This window comes from Eptesicus fuscus, chromosome 19 (assembly GCF_027574615.1).
Source record: "Eptesicus fuscus isolate TK198812 chromosome 19, DD_ASM_mEF_20220401, whole genome shotgun sequence".
NCBI classification, from domain to species: domain Eukaryota; kingdom Metazoa; phylum Chordata; class Mammalia; order Chiroptera; family Vespertilionidae; genus Eptesicus; species Eptesicus fuscus.
Window position 1 is genome coordinate 34699903 of NC_072491.1, and position 15826 is coordinate 34715728.

Below are 15826 nucleotides of genomic sequence, written 5' to 3' on the forward strand. Positions count from 1 at the left end.
TTCCATATTCATTGATATAAAAGAACACTGTATTAAGAATAAGAATATGAAGGAGTGAGGAGCAAGAGAAGTAGCATTTACTGAGGGCTCATTATGCACCAGACAGTGAGCTCAGTTCTTAACAATTTTATTACATTTGTTCCTCTCAACAATCCAACCAGGTAAAAGCTATGATTGCTCCTGTGTTACAAATGAGAAAACCGAAGCCCAAGTGGGTAATAACCTGTGTAAGTCCACACACTTAGTAGCCGAGCCAGGATTAGAACCCAGGCAGAGGCAGTGCAAATCCAATCTATGTTCCTAACTTGAATTCTGAAAAACAGTTAAATACAAGAAAGGGAGGGAGGGCAGGAAGGAGAGAAGGAAAAAGGGACAGAAACAGAGAATGAATAATGATCACTGAAAAACCCTGAGTAGTCATCTGAGTTGTAGGGTTTGAAGTAACGTTTTATTTTTCTTTATATTTTCTGACATTTAATTTTTGTTGAAAGAGAGCATTTTTTTTTTATTTTGTTAATGAATAGACTTTTTTGAAAGAGCTTTAGGTTTGTTTGCAAAAAAACGGAACACAAGTGTGAATTCCAATGTAATTCTCTTTCTCTCTCAGTTTTCCCTATTATTAAAAACTAGTAGCCTGGTGCACGAAATTCGTGCACATTGAAAGGGAATTAATTAGATGAAATATTTTAATATTGCTATTTGCCCTTTCTCTATAATAAAAGTGTGAGAGATAAAAGGAAATGAGTACAATGTATATGAAAATAATACATAAATTTATTAATAAGTAAACAATAACAAAATGATATAACAATAACAAACTGATATAACAATAACAAACTCGTAATATAAAAACAACATTGATGCAAATAATGATTGATAAAGTGATTAAACTTATTCTAATATCTTCCTGTATACCACATTAAGAGTAAAAACACTTTCAGAGTGCTTGACTAATTTCCCTTGAGATAAAGTATTTACAGCTTTAACTTTAACGTAACATGCTCTTTGAACTCAAGAAAAAGCAACAGCCGTAACTGGTTTGGCTCAGTGGATAGAGCGTCGCCCTGTGGACTGAAAAATTCCAGATTCGATTCCGATCAAAGGCATGTACCTTGGTTGCGGGCACATCCCCCGTAGGAGGTGTGCAGGAGGCAGCTGATCGATATTTCTCTCTCATCGATGTTCCTAACTATCTATCCCTCTCCCTTCTTCTCTGTAAAAAAATCAATAAAATATTTTTTAAAAATACTTTTAAAAAAAGTGAGAGAGAAAGCAACATATAACTGACCATGTCCAAAAATGGGTTCAGGTAGGAATATTCCTACTCTGTCTAGAGTTTGTCCTTGTGATTTATTAATAGTCATCACAAATGCTGGCATAACAGGAAAATATCTTCGAATTAATTTAAATGGGTGGCCAGTGTCAAATGGGGACAAATCAATTCTTGGAATCAGAACAATCTCTCCCTCTGCAGATCCTGTTAATATTTCAGCTTTGATAATGTTAGGTTGCAATCTTTTGATAATAAATCTGGTACCATTACAAAGACCCCATTTACTATTAAGATTTCTCAATAGCATGATGATTGCACCCACTTTCAATTTTAATTTATGACACGGCATTCCAGAAGGAGTAATACTATTAAGAAATTCAATAGGAAAATTTTCCTTTTCAGCATCATCTGTTGAGTCAATGGAATCATCACTCAAATAGGCGTGAAAATCTCCATCAAGTATATCCAAAATTTCTTCATTTAATTTTTGAACGTGCTCATTTTTTGAACAAAGAATTGCATGTTTAGATATATTTTTAATATTATCTATAGATATACTATTTCCAAAGATGGCTTAAATAATAGATCCATTAAAAATCATTTCATGGGGAATTTCAATAATATCCATTCCTAAATGAAAACTGCTATCAAGTTTGCCATCTCCAAGTTTTACTAACCTTTCACTATAAGCAGAATCCTCTGATCTCATATTTGTTTTAAGAGACAACTGTCTGAAACATCCCCAAACACTACAGTACTTTAAACTTATTTGTACTATGGCCAATCGTATAGCATGGCAACACAAAAATCCCCTCTGAAAAGAACTTTCCCACCAAATGCAACATTCAAATTAGCGCCAGCGAGAGCTTTATATGTATGGCACGTGTGCGAGTCAAAGTTTATTTTTATATTTCCAGTGCGTCATATGTACCAGTTGGTCGGACGGATGGACAAATGTCGGTCACTTAGCCTTTTATCTATACAGATTATAAGTCATGATTTTAACTTTTTAAAAAATTATCCTTTAATACCTCCAAAGCACAATGAGTAAGAATCTGAAGGTTTATGTGGCTTCTATTTGGTTTCTAGGACAAAGTTCTTTCCTTTACCCACCACTCACTTCTCTCCTTTTACTCTTGAATGTTAATTCCAACATAATTTTTGTAACACCTCTTGAAAAGGATCCCACCAAGTTTTTGATAGTCCACATGATAAAACTTACAGAAAAATACAGCATGAGACTTTCATTCTCTCACTAAGTTCTTCATATAACTGTAATTCCTCAGCCTCTAAAGAATGAAAAAGGAAAATAAAAGTGCCTTCTCTCATTCCAAGGCCTTTCTCAGTCAGGCAACAACAAAAAGAAAGAATGAGCCTACAATTCATGCTATGTAATCTCTATCAGGCATAATTCAAATCAAATCCCATCATGCAAAGTCTGGGATAATTAAAATGTATAAGAGAACAGTGGTGACCTGGGAGAGAACTTATGAAACCTTGTCTCCTGCTTTTGCTGACTATTCTTTTCGTTATGCTAGACTCCAAGTCCCTATCGTGGACCTGGTCAGATGGCTGTGGGTGCTAACCCACGCCACCTGGATCCGTGATCGGGGACCTGGGCAGCCTGCTGCAGGCATTAACCCACGCTGCCTGCCCTGGTCCATGATCCCTGATAGGGGCTTTGAGTCAGCTGCCACTGGTGATGGCTGACTTGAAGCCCTTATCCCGGACCTGGTCAGGTGGCTGCGGGCGCTAACCCAGGCCGCCTGCCCTGGTCCGAGATCGGTGATGGACCTGGCCAGGCAGCTGCCCTGGTCCGTGATCTGTGATCGTGGACCTGGGCAGCCGGCTGCGGGCGTTAACCCACGCCGCCTGCCCCGGTCCGCGATCGGTGATGGCGGACCTGGGCAGCCGGCTGCGGGCGTTAACCCACGCCGCCTGCCCTGCTCCGCGATCGGTGATGGCGGACCTGGGCAGCCGGCTGCGGGCGTTAACCCACGCCGCCTGCCCTGCTCCGTGATCGGTGATGGCGGACCTGGGCAGGCGGCTGCAGGTGTTAACCCACGCCGCCTGCCCCGGTCCACGATCGGTGATGGTGGACCTGGGCAGCTGTCTGCGGGCATTAACCCACGCTGCCTGCCCTGGTCCATGATCGGCGATGGACCTGGGCAGGCAGCTGCCCTGGTCCGTGATCTGTGATCGTGGACCTGGGCAGGTGGCTGCGGGCATTAACCCATGCCGCCTGCCCCGGTCCATGATCGGTGATGGACCTGGGCAGGCAGCTGCCCCGGTCTGCGATCGGTGATGGCGGACCTGGGCAGGCGGCTGCCAGCGCTAACCGCCTGCCCCAGTCCACCATCATGGCTTGGATCTCACTGGCATGGGTGCTGCCCTCTCCCCCCGCCATCTTTGCTGGTTTAACGTGTATATTTGCTTCTGATTGGCTGGTGGGCATGGCTGGTGGGCGTGGCTGGTGGGTGTAGCGAAGGTGCGGTCAATTTGCATATTCCTGTTTTATTAGGTAAGATGTTCACTAATGTAGTCCATTTCTTAAAATTGATGAGCCAATTTTGATGCATTATTATTAACTGAAGTACATAGTTTACATTAATTTTACTATTCATGTAATTTCTCTGGGTTTTCAAAAATGAATAACGACATGAATTCACCACTATAGCATCATACAGAATAGTTCACAGCCCTAAAAATTCAAAAGAAATTCTGAAAGGTAAATAATCATCACATATATCAAGGGCTTACTATAAGTGTAGTGGACAATTGTAGTCCAGCTTCCTTGAGTCTAGTCCTATCTCTGATCCAGGAGATATGCTTGCATTTTGCAGAGAAATATGTTCTCTCTATATTTTTTTGCCCTTAGCTTGTTGTTTTGCCTGAAGCTGTGGTCTTTTAAATGGGCAAATCAAGCACAGTAAGAGCCAACCACGCCCTACCTTGCCCAAGAGCCTCTTAATGAAGATACACACACAAAATGATAGACTTTCTAAAGGTTTAGTGAAGAATTAAAACCGAATGCTGGCATCATTTGTCACTACAGTTACTTTACATGCATGGCAATGGAACAACGTTTGATTCATGGCTGAAAGAATGTTGACACAGCCTTCAAACATCATGTTTTCTTGTCTGTTTATTAGATAGATAGTTTTAGAGAAAGAAGAAATATAGTTTCCTCTACTGACAGTTATATATCTGATCTGTTTGTTTCGTGCATTTGCATACTATTTTTACAGTGTTATTATTTATGTCATTGTCTTTCTGCAAAATATTAGAATACCCATCAAAATTTTCTTTATCTTCAGAAAAAAATGTTAATTTTTTGCTCTTCATTAAATGCCAGTGATATTTAATTTTTTCTACATCCTTAGAATACTTTACCACAATTTTAGGTTTTATGCACTAGAATTTGACATATAGTTATCTATTTTATACCAATTTTGAATTAATCTCTTAGAATTTTTTTTTCTTTTTACATCGTGGATGATTTAGGACATTCAAGAAAAATAACTAACTTAATTGTGGATGGCTCATATAGGGACTGGTATATGGGAGTATTGAGCATTAAGGGTAGTAAAAAAGGAATAAATCTATATTAGCAATAAATACATACAGTAATTCAGGCAGGTTATCCAACTAAGAAATGTATACTTTAGAATTAAGTTTCTCATTTTAGGTAGTGAAAAATTGAGAGCTACATTATAGTGAAGGTAAGTTTTACAAAATTAGTACACTTTCAAAATGCACTGTAACTCAAATGAGAAAGGCAATCATAGGTTGGAAGCCTTATAATTAAACAAGAGACAAAACATGCAATCACTTATAAAAAATATTTTGATACCCTATCATATATATTTTTTTAACCTAATAGCTAGAAACCTCATTGATGCATCATATAGTAGCAATAATATATTTGTTGCTGGAGGATTTGTGTAAAAGAAACAGTGAGAAAATTCATTGAGGCTTTTCTATAAAGTAAAAAGAGAAAATTAGGAGCAGATAAGGAGTACACCCATTAGCCTATTAATCTGAACTGGAAAAAATTGTCCTGAATATGGAATTTTGGAATATCATTAGCACTTTTTATGCCCCAGTTCAGCTACTACAACTTTCAGAATCAGCTGTATTCCAATGACTCGACAGCTACAAATAAACTCAGAATTATCTGCTAGACTACAGGCATCTCTACCCAAGTGCCTCTGGGATATTTCTAGTCCAATCTCCAATGGGACCCCAACTCAATAGGATCCAACTTTTTGTCCTCTTCTTTGCCCTACTTTGGTCCAGATTTTCTCTTCTCTCTGCATTTTCTTTCTTTCTTTCTTTTTTTTTTTTTAATCTTCACCTGAAGTCATTTTTCCATTAATTTTTTTAGAGAGAATGGAAGGGAGGGGGAGAGACATAGAGAGAGAAACATCTATGTAAGAGAGACACAGTGATTGGTTGCCTCCCACACATGCCCCCACAGGAGCCGGAGGTGGAGCCTGCAACAGAGGTATGTGCCCTTGACCAGAATCAAACCCGGGACCCTTCAGTCCAAGAGCCAGCACTCCAGTCACTGAGCCAAACTGGCTAGGGCTGCATTTTCTTTCTTGGAGTGTCCCATGAGCCGTGAGCCATTAGCCCAAGCTGGAAACAGAGAGGTCATCTTGCCTTCCTCCTTTTCCCTCATTTCTCTATCTACCTTGTCATGAATATGACAATTCTGTTTTTATAAGCCTCACAGGTCTGCCTACCTTCACACCCTGAGGCCCACTGCCTTCTCGCTCAACTACCTGCTCTCCTCTGCACCTGTCCTCACTTTATTTTGTACATTCCCCTATGTCCTATTTCCCCACAGGTAATCATTCGTGCATCTTCTTTAAAACTCTTTAATGTTTTCTCCTCCTATAGGTTGATAAAGAGTTCATCCCTTAGGACAGAAAGCTGCTTGTCATTGGCTCCAGCATCCTGTCTCTCTAACATTCTCATTGAGCCCCAGACACTAGTCACGAGAAACTGCTTGCCTCTCTCAGAGCATTTAACATTTGGTAAAGCCTCTGAGGCTTTATGTAGTTCATTTTCCTTTTCCAGAGGACCCTTTTACCTCTTTTCTGTCTGATGAACTTCTAGCCATCAAACATGTCTCAGCCACAACTTCCCCTGGGAAATCCTGCCTGACTGTTTCTATCTGAGTTTATCTTTATGCATGCACAAGCGCTGGCCACACTGGGGTATAATTGTTTGTTCACCATGAGGGAGGGCAGAGATTGTCTTCCCCTCCCTCCACCCCAAGAGCCCCTGATGCCACGAAGGTTCTAGCATGAAACAAGGGTTTAATAATTGCTTATTGAGAGAATGAAATGTTTGCCAGAGCCAGGTTTTGAAGGGCTTTGAATATCACATTAAGGAGTTGTATTCTACAGACACAGCTCTGAAGCACAGGAGAAACATAATCAAATCTATGTATTAGAAAACCTGGGTAGAGTAATGGGTAGACTAAAGATGAAGTAATTTGTTGTAAGATAGGCAGAAGTGTCTGGAGAGACAAATTATGGATTTATTGGGGTATTAGATTGAAGAATGGGGATATAATTCATATAATGTTTTACATCAATGCTGAATTACATTCTGAATATATAGTAAGAAAAAAATGAACTCTTAATCTGCTTCATATCCATAACATTTCCTAGCCTGGACTGCAATTCCAATAACAGATATTAGGCAAGAAATTTAATATTAATTAAACAGATAAAGGACTTAAGCATTGATTCTAAGAAATATTTCCAGTTTCTTATATATCCTAATATGGCTGGATCAACCATAACTATATAGAAACAAAGCTATAATTATTTATATTTAAGCTCCTAGAGCAATACATTTCACAGTTTATTTGACACTATTTATGGAAATTTTCTTAAATTCTTCTACATAGGGCCTATAGTAGTGACATTGTAATTTAAGAGTTGGTCAGACTGGTCATGAATATGAAAATAAGTATTAAAATGACTTTTTCCTTTAAATCCATGAAAGCAGACCACCAAATTTTCAATAATCAATTATTATATTAATGCCCAGTATTTCTGTCAGAATTTTTTAAACCTCATCTTAAATTCTCTCAGATATGAATTATAAGAAATTAATCTTAAAAACCCTGCTATAAAGATAAATTCTAAACAATTTTCAGAAAACCCCATGGTATTTTACAATATTTTATAACATAACCAAATTAAAAGACCATACTGTGCTATTTACAGTATTCAAACTTTTAAAATATTAAGGCCACAAATATTACACAAAATTCCTTTAGGAAATCGATGAAAATTAAGTAAAATTGAGCAGTATCAATAAAATTTTGTTGCCTCACAATATTCTAGCTATCTCTCAGGACATATTCAAAATCCATAAGATTTTTTTTCCTGTGAAGTATGCATAATTAGATATGTTTTATTTACTTCATATATTTAATAGAAAAGAATGAAAAACTTTAATAAGTTCTTAAACTTTAGAATGGAATTATTATTAGCACCATTATCTTTATATAAGAGAAAAATATATTGTAATGAGGAAGAAAAGGTTAAGATGACACATTAAAAATAAAATATGGCAAAAAATAAATAATTCTGCTAAATTACATAACCTATGAGTGAATACATTAGGAACAGGGTAACTGCACTTCAAGGGGTCAGCACTGAATCTATTTACTCCATGAAAGGTTGTTTATGACAATCAATATTGCCACTCATTTTTGATGATCTTTTGTGTCCTCTATGCCTCACATTAAATGCATCAACATGTTTGATTTTTAATTTAGCCTTGTTAAAGTAATTTAGTTCAACCTTCACTGAGGAAATGCTGTTATTTACAATGACAGGGAATGTTATTTGGCCTCTTAGGGCAAATGGGACTGTCAGCCTCATTGTCAGGTTTCAAGTTGATACAGTCAAGGAGTTAGCAAAGAGAGGGAATGGTGGGTTCCAGCTTTTAATGGCATTGGCTGTTGGGGTGCGACTCATTGCCGTTTAGTTGGTTTTTTAAAACTCATCACTTATTTTTTATTCTATAAAAGTTTCCAATCTTCTCATCATTTAGAGTTGAAATCTCAGTCGTTTTTGTTTCTTCTATCCTCCATATCACCCACCCCTAATCATGCCAATCCAGATTTTATTTCTAATCCAAGTGCTCTCATTCTAATTCAGATTTTTGTCATTTTACAACTGGATAGTTTAAAAAATGTCATAATTGATCCCTCACCTTTAGTTCCTATATGAGCAAAGCCACTAAAAACAGCACTGCCATGTTAACCTTTTAAGTTTCATTCATGATCATGTCTCCCCTCAAATGTTTAGTATCTTACATGACCTAGAAACTGATGTCTAAAATTCTTTGCCGACTAGCATCTATTTTTTACATTATTTTGCCTCCTGCAGAGGTTAAAGGGGGAATGGAGAAATTATAGCTATATCTCCTGGTGGCCACCCAGGTAGAGGCACCAGCAGTCACGGGACAGGAACAGAAAGAAGATCTTGGCCAAGGCCTGGGGCATCAGGAAACAGAGGGCAGATAGCTGGGGGCTGGCCCAAGAACCCAACCTTAGTAGGAGGACCTTGGGTGCCTCATGCGAATGCACACTGCACTGTCCCGTGTAATTTTGCTTACAAGACAGAAACCCACAGGTAAAGTTCTTATGAACTTCAAGACAGAGGGCAGAGGACTAAACCCCAAGAGTGGGATGTTTCTGAATGTGTGTGACTGTGCTGGTCGTAGGCCCATGAAGCCTGCCTAGGAGCAGATGTCCAACGGGAAATAAAGCAGGGGCTAGGACTGCTGGCTCCAAACAGGAACTGGGAAGTGGGTCCCAGGAATTCGTTCCAGGGATGTGAATGGACCACATCGCTAAAATACATCCAAGCACACCATTTAATCTCAGTGTAGAGGTATAACAGAGTATGCTGTGGTTTCTGCTGTGATTTCTATTGCAGATGAAAGTGCTGTAGCTTCTATAAACCAATGACTATTAAAGAAAAGGACAACAAGCTGGAAAGATAACAAAGCACTTGATTCAGAATTTTAAAATAAATGTGATGAAGAAATAAAAGAGAGGAGTAAAGATAGTCTTCACTGGAAAAGGTAATACTCATTTTGATTTGAATTGTGGACTTCTGGCTTTCAAAAAGATGCCATTTTTGTGTTGTTGTTTTTTTAGATCCATATAACTATAATAACTGGGTGGGGTGATAATGAAATTACTCACAAGATGGGAAATTTCTAAAATGGGGACATATCTTAACATTTGTTGAGTGCTGTCTGTGTGCTAGGAACTTTATAAACATATTATTTTTCACACATGTACAGTTTAAAGCATACAGTATCCTCATTTTTTTCATATAAAGAAATGGAGTTCACTAGTTATTTTAGATCAATTATTTCAGTGCAGGCATGTAGCTAGTAAGTGGAATGGCAGGAGAGGAGGCAGGACAGAACAAAATGTATTTTGTACTTAAGATCTTTTCTTCAACAAGCACATAAAAGTTGCATAGTCAAAAATAAAAGAAGAGGGAGAATGAATAATAATCATATATTTCTACTGGGGATGTTAGGTTTGTAAAGAAACAAAGCAGGTAATACTCAAACTTATTTATTAGACTGCTGTTATATTATTCATTATTTTTCCCAAATCACTGAAGAGAATATTTTGGGAAGAAAATAAATCTCTTTTAGACCAATATATTTAAGCTTAAATAGGAATGACGGGAAAGCTGACTATTATATACAGAGTGGGGCAAAGGTAGGTTTACAGTTGTTCATATGGAAAATAATATCTTGAGAACTAAATGAATATTTTTACAGAAATAAATGAATAATACAAAATCTCAGGCCTATTAGGCTCTACCTATCTATATGTTTGGTAGTTCATTTTAGTTTGGCAATAATACACAATTGATAGCATTTTGCTTTACATATATGAAAAATATACAGCTCTTTTGAGCAACAGATAGAAGGCATTTTTTAAGTAAACATTTTCCTGGCATTGTCTGTCCTTCACTTAGCAGCCAATACTTGAGAGAGCAGTGCTTTCCCATTCACTGCTTGCTCTTCCTCATTTACCATTTCTCAGCCCACAGTAATTTGGCCTACTGCAGTCACCTTCATTAGCATTGTTCTCAAAACTCGTGTTTGTTGGACACATTGATAACATTTGTCAAGAAATCCAATGATTGTTTTTAATTCTTATTTTAACTGGGATATGACATCTCTGTAGGGTAGAACATGGTTGATAATTCTTGCCTTCATGAAGCACTCACTTTTCCTGGCACTGGGCAACTAGGCAGGTTTCTGTCTTACTTTCTGGCTGCTTCTTCCAAGCCTTCATTTTAAAATTCATTTTCTCCACCATCCCTTTAATCTGATTGTATCTTATCCATTCTCTTTCCTTCCCTTCCATTACATTCCTATCCCTCTCTTCTTCTCAATTTCTCTATGTATATATATATGTATTTCCATTCTTTCTGGTCAATCTTATTCTCTTTTATGACTTGCTTTATCAATGCATACATTAATAAAATTCATAACTTTATTTATAACTTAGGTCTTACCCAAATTATCAGATTTATATATCTTACTTCTCTCTGGGCATCTTCATGTGGATTTTCCATATTCAACTAGAACTCAATATACTTCAAATTTAACTCACTTTTTTTTTCCTTCCAAGACCTTTTCTTCTAGTGTGTCATACATTATGAATTGTTCTACCATTTAAGTAACATAAAACAGAAACCAGGGAATCACTTTTTTTCTCCCTCCAAAGATCATTCAATTACTAATTCCAATGAGTCATTTAATACTCCTACAATTTTTCGATGTTATCCAACTTTTAATTCTCTTCTGCAGCCAGAGTAATGTTTCTAAACTTCAAAACAGTGCATAGCATTCTTCTGCACTAGTTTCACATTGCTTTGGGGATCAAAATCCTTAGTTGTCTATAATTTATACCAATTATATCTTCCTCTTAGGTCCCAGAGCAACTTTTTCATTCCTATCCTCACTTTCCCAAATACTTTTCCCTTACTCATACTATGCTCTACTCCTCTTTATGTCTAAATTTGGTCCTATATTGCCCCATGATAACATTTATCACACTGAATCTTTATTTGCCTCTCCAGTAGATCATGGTTCTTTATGATAAAGCTTGTATACTGTACTTGAGTGCTTAGCACCCAGTAAGTACTTGATTAATATTTAATGACTGACTGACTATTCAATGATAAATGAGGTGGGGCAACAGATTTTTTTTATATGTGAGTGGTAGGTAAGAATGTCCATTGAGAAAAATGTCCTCTTCTGTAGAGCTTCATTCATCGAATGTTTGAATTTAAATGTAGGACCAACCTTCTGCATGACAGAAACTTGGCAATGATGTAAGCTGGCTCAATTGAGACATATTTCTTAGTATGAGCACCAACATTTAGAAAATTAAATATCCTTCAGAAATCTTTTAATTAGGTAGCCTTTTTGTTTACATGTGATATTGCACATCCTGTCACTAATAGAAATTAACTTGGATTCCATTTGGAAAGTGCACTGGTAATTATTCTCACTTTTCAAATAAATGCAGCAAAGGATAGAAATGAAGAAAGTTTCAATTTAAAATTGAAGTTGGTATAACTCCAAAAATCCTGAACATTTATTACAGGCCAATAAACTATGTCATCTTGAAAGATTACAACCAGGATTGAGTGCCTTGTCAGCTATTTTTTATTTCCCAGGCACCAATAAAACCCCTTTCAGTCATGGTAAGCTGTCACCTAACCTGCAATCTTATCTTATTCCAATCTAGGGCTTCTTAGACATTCATGGATGAACTTCAAGCATTTTGTAAAACCCAAAAAAATTGTTTCTAAAATGGTATGTGCATGTAAGCTTTTATCTGGGGCAGGGTTTCAACCTTTGTTGGGTTCTCAAATAGATTCACAACTCCAAAGAACTTAGCAACCATTGCTAATCATGTCATAGGTAAAAGAAAAAAACACACATAATAGTGACAGACTGTGGTTTGACTTTGGGTAGTGGGCACAAAATGCAATATACAGATCATGTATCATAGGAATGTACACTTGAGACCTATCTGATCCTATTAACCAATGCCATCTATTTAAATTTAATTTAAATTTTAAAAAATAAAAATGTATAATCTACTTAAATATTCATATATATGAAAAGATAATCTTTGGTAGAGAGAAAAGTGAGACATTTATTGTATCAGTTAAATTCATAAAATTAGGTAAAATAGTTGTATTTTAATTTATCTTCTAGCACACTGAATATATTATAGAAACAACAGAAATAAGGGTGTGCAAATACATTGAAAAACAAAAATGACTCTGTATATAAAGTCTCATTTTGCTTACTAGAACAAAAGTACTCAGAATACTGTAAGAATATTTCTCCAAGGCTCTCAATAGTAGTTTTGTAGTATCTTCTCTAGATACTGCTTTGATCCATTCTTCACCTTCTCTGTTGATAAGTGAATCTCTCCTATCTTCATCTTCAGTTTCCCCATTCCTCTGTTTTTGCAGATTAGTATCTCACTTGCTTTATAGTTTAAGGCTAACTGATTGAGCTAAAGTCTATTTGGAGTCTAGAGTCAGATGAGTAGAGAAGTAATTAAGAATTTAAATATTCCCTTGAAATACTAAAATACCTTATTTAAAAACATGGACTAGCACCTGCTATCAGAAATTGTGCATCAAGTCTTAGAAAATTCCCCAAATTGAAGAGAAAATGATATTGATCAGCTAAAATGCCCAGATTTTCAGAATACTCTCAAAATGGAAATATCCAGTTAAAATTATGTATTTAAGAATTTTTAATTAGGATATTTATACCTTTTTAATTTTAAATAAATGCCTAGAAATTACTTTGTAATAAAATTCTATGTTAGATGGTATTGTGTTTGGGGGCTTTCTAGTTGGTAAAGGTTTAGCACATTATTTTGGTTGGTATTTCAACCAACAGGTTGGCTATACCTCAGCAAATATCTGACAATAATGAGATTTTAGATAAAGATGAAAGTAAGTATGTACACCCTTCAATTGGAGACAATTTCATTTTTGCTAATCCTATTCTGGATGACTATCAGAGAGCTCCAGTGCCAAGCCATGGAAAGCTTCCTTTAGACTATCTCATGCTCCTCATTAACTTTTATGTAGATGACTTTGATCATTCCCCTGAACACCAATAGAATATTTTGCATGGCCCTCCTGACTGCTATGGAATAACTCTGATTGGGAGTCTAACAAATGAACAAACAAACAAACAACTATATTAAAACACACACACACACACACACACACACACACACACACATATATACACTGAATGGCCAGATTATTATGATCTCTAAATGCATAATAACCTGGCCATTCAGTGTATATCTTATATAATAAAAGGCTAATATGCAAATTGTCCCCTCGACCAGGAGTTCGACCAGCAGGCAGGCCGGCCAACCGCCCATGTCCCCTCCCCGTGGCCAGGCTGGCCGGACCCCACCCATGCATGAATTCATGCACCAGTCCTCTAATACACACACACACACACACACACACACACACACACACACACACACACACACTGAGTGGCCAGATTATTATGCGTTCAGAGATCATAATAATCTGGCCACTCAGTGTATATACTGTATATACTAGAGGCCCAAATGCACGAAATTAGTGCAAGAATAGGCCTTCGTTCCCCCGGCTGCCGGCACCAGCTTCCTTCTGGCACCCAGGACCCGGGCTTCCCTCCAACTGTCAGCAGGCACCCAGGACCTAGGACCCAGGCTTCCCTCGCAGCCCCAGCTTCGTCTGGAAGGTCCTCCAGAAGGATATCCGGTCTAATTAGCACATTATGCTTTTATTATTAAAGAAGATATAAAAACATGGTAGGTTGAGGGGACAAAAACAGAGCACTATGGTAGAGGACTAATCTTGAAGTTAATATAGCTAAGCTAGATCTCAGAATGTCTCTATGCTATATCCTTTTGCTTAACTCGGCAGGGAGATACATATGAATGGCTGCTATGAAGTGATCTTCTGTTAACACTGTTTTACTTTTTCTATGGGAATCATGGTGTTACTTTTGGGATAACCATAAGAAAAAATACATATTACTTTGAACACAGAAACAAGAGTAGGCCAGTGCATAACAGAAACCAAGGTTTTAGAGAGGGTTAAACAAGGGTGTGGAGCGACATAGCTATTTAAGTTCCTGGAACTTCAAGGAAACTTTAAAAAACAGTAGCAGGAACTCTTCTAAGGGAAGGTTTTAAAAAAAAACATAAAACATTATTTACAATGTTCCAATGAAACACTTCATTTTGCCTTCCAGAATTAAATGAATTGTTTTGAATGTAAATATCGTTCAGTCCAGAAAAATGAAGAGAAGGCCCTGAAATCAATGACTCTCCTTTAAGCAGCAGGCAAGCTGCACGCACCATGATGGAGGGGAGGACTAGAGATTAATTATGCACCAGGTTCTAGCCGCACTTCTGAGCACTTAGATAAAACACCCCTAGGCATGCGGTTTTTAAAGATGCAGGGCAATGAGTAAGACACTCACACACGCAGGCATTCAAACATACAGATACATATGCGGGTCATCCCAGGGATCCTGAGTCTGTTGACCTCCATACAGTGCCAGGTCTTTCAAATATTGATTCAGTTTAGTCTTTCTTTATTGAGATGAAATAAAATACTTTGTGTTACACTGAGGTCTGGGCTGTGGATGCAGTTGGTAAATTGAAGTAATAAATTAAATACATTTTCTTTTATTTACAATTGGATAGAAATATGGCTACTTTCCAATAGAAGGAGATCTTAACTCTGCGTAGCTTCACTTCTTTCTTAAGCTGAAAGGGCAGTGGGACATTTTAAGCTGCTGACTACCTTCTTCAGTTCTTAGGACCATTTGTCTAGAGTTTGCTAACTGTCACACACAACTTCTGACCTATCATTACAGGGTTTTTATAAATTTTTAAAAAATACATGTTTATCGATTTTAGAGAGAATGGGAGAGGGAGAGAGCGATAGAAACATCAATAATGAGAAAGAATCATCAATCAGCTGCCCCCTGCATGCCCCATACTGGGGACCAAGCCTGCAACCCAGGGATATGCCCTGGCCAGGAACCGAACTGTGACCTCCTGGTTCATAGGTCGATACTCAACCACTGAGCCACGCCAGCCGGGCTATCATTACAGTTTTTGATATTTCAAACCAGTTGGCTCATCAAAAAAAATGAGGAGAAGATGAGGAATCAGAAAAGCCCATTTCAGTAACCTATCTCTACCAACATCTAAATAGGTTTTAAAGCAAAGTGAAGAACTATCTAGAAGCATTTGAGGGTCTTAAGCAAGTGAAATTGTTTGTTTTTATAACCTTATCTTTCTCCCCCAGTTCTAGAGGAATTAGTGTTTTGTTTAGATATTAATAAGGGATTAAAGATGTTTTCACGCCCTTTGATATAAAACTACTACCAACAATGGGAACTAAAGACTCAGAGGGAAAG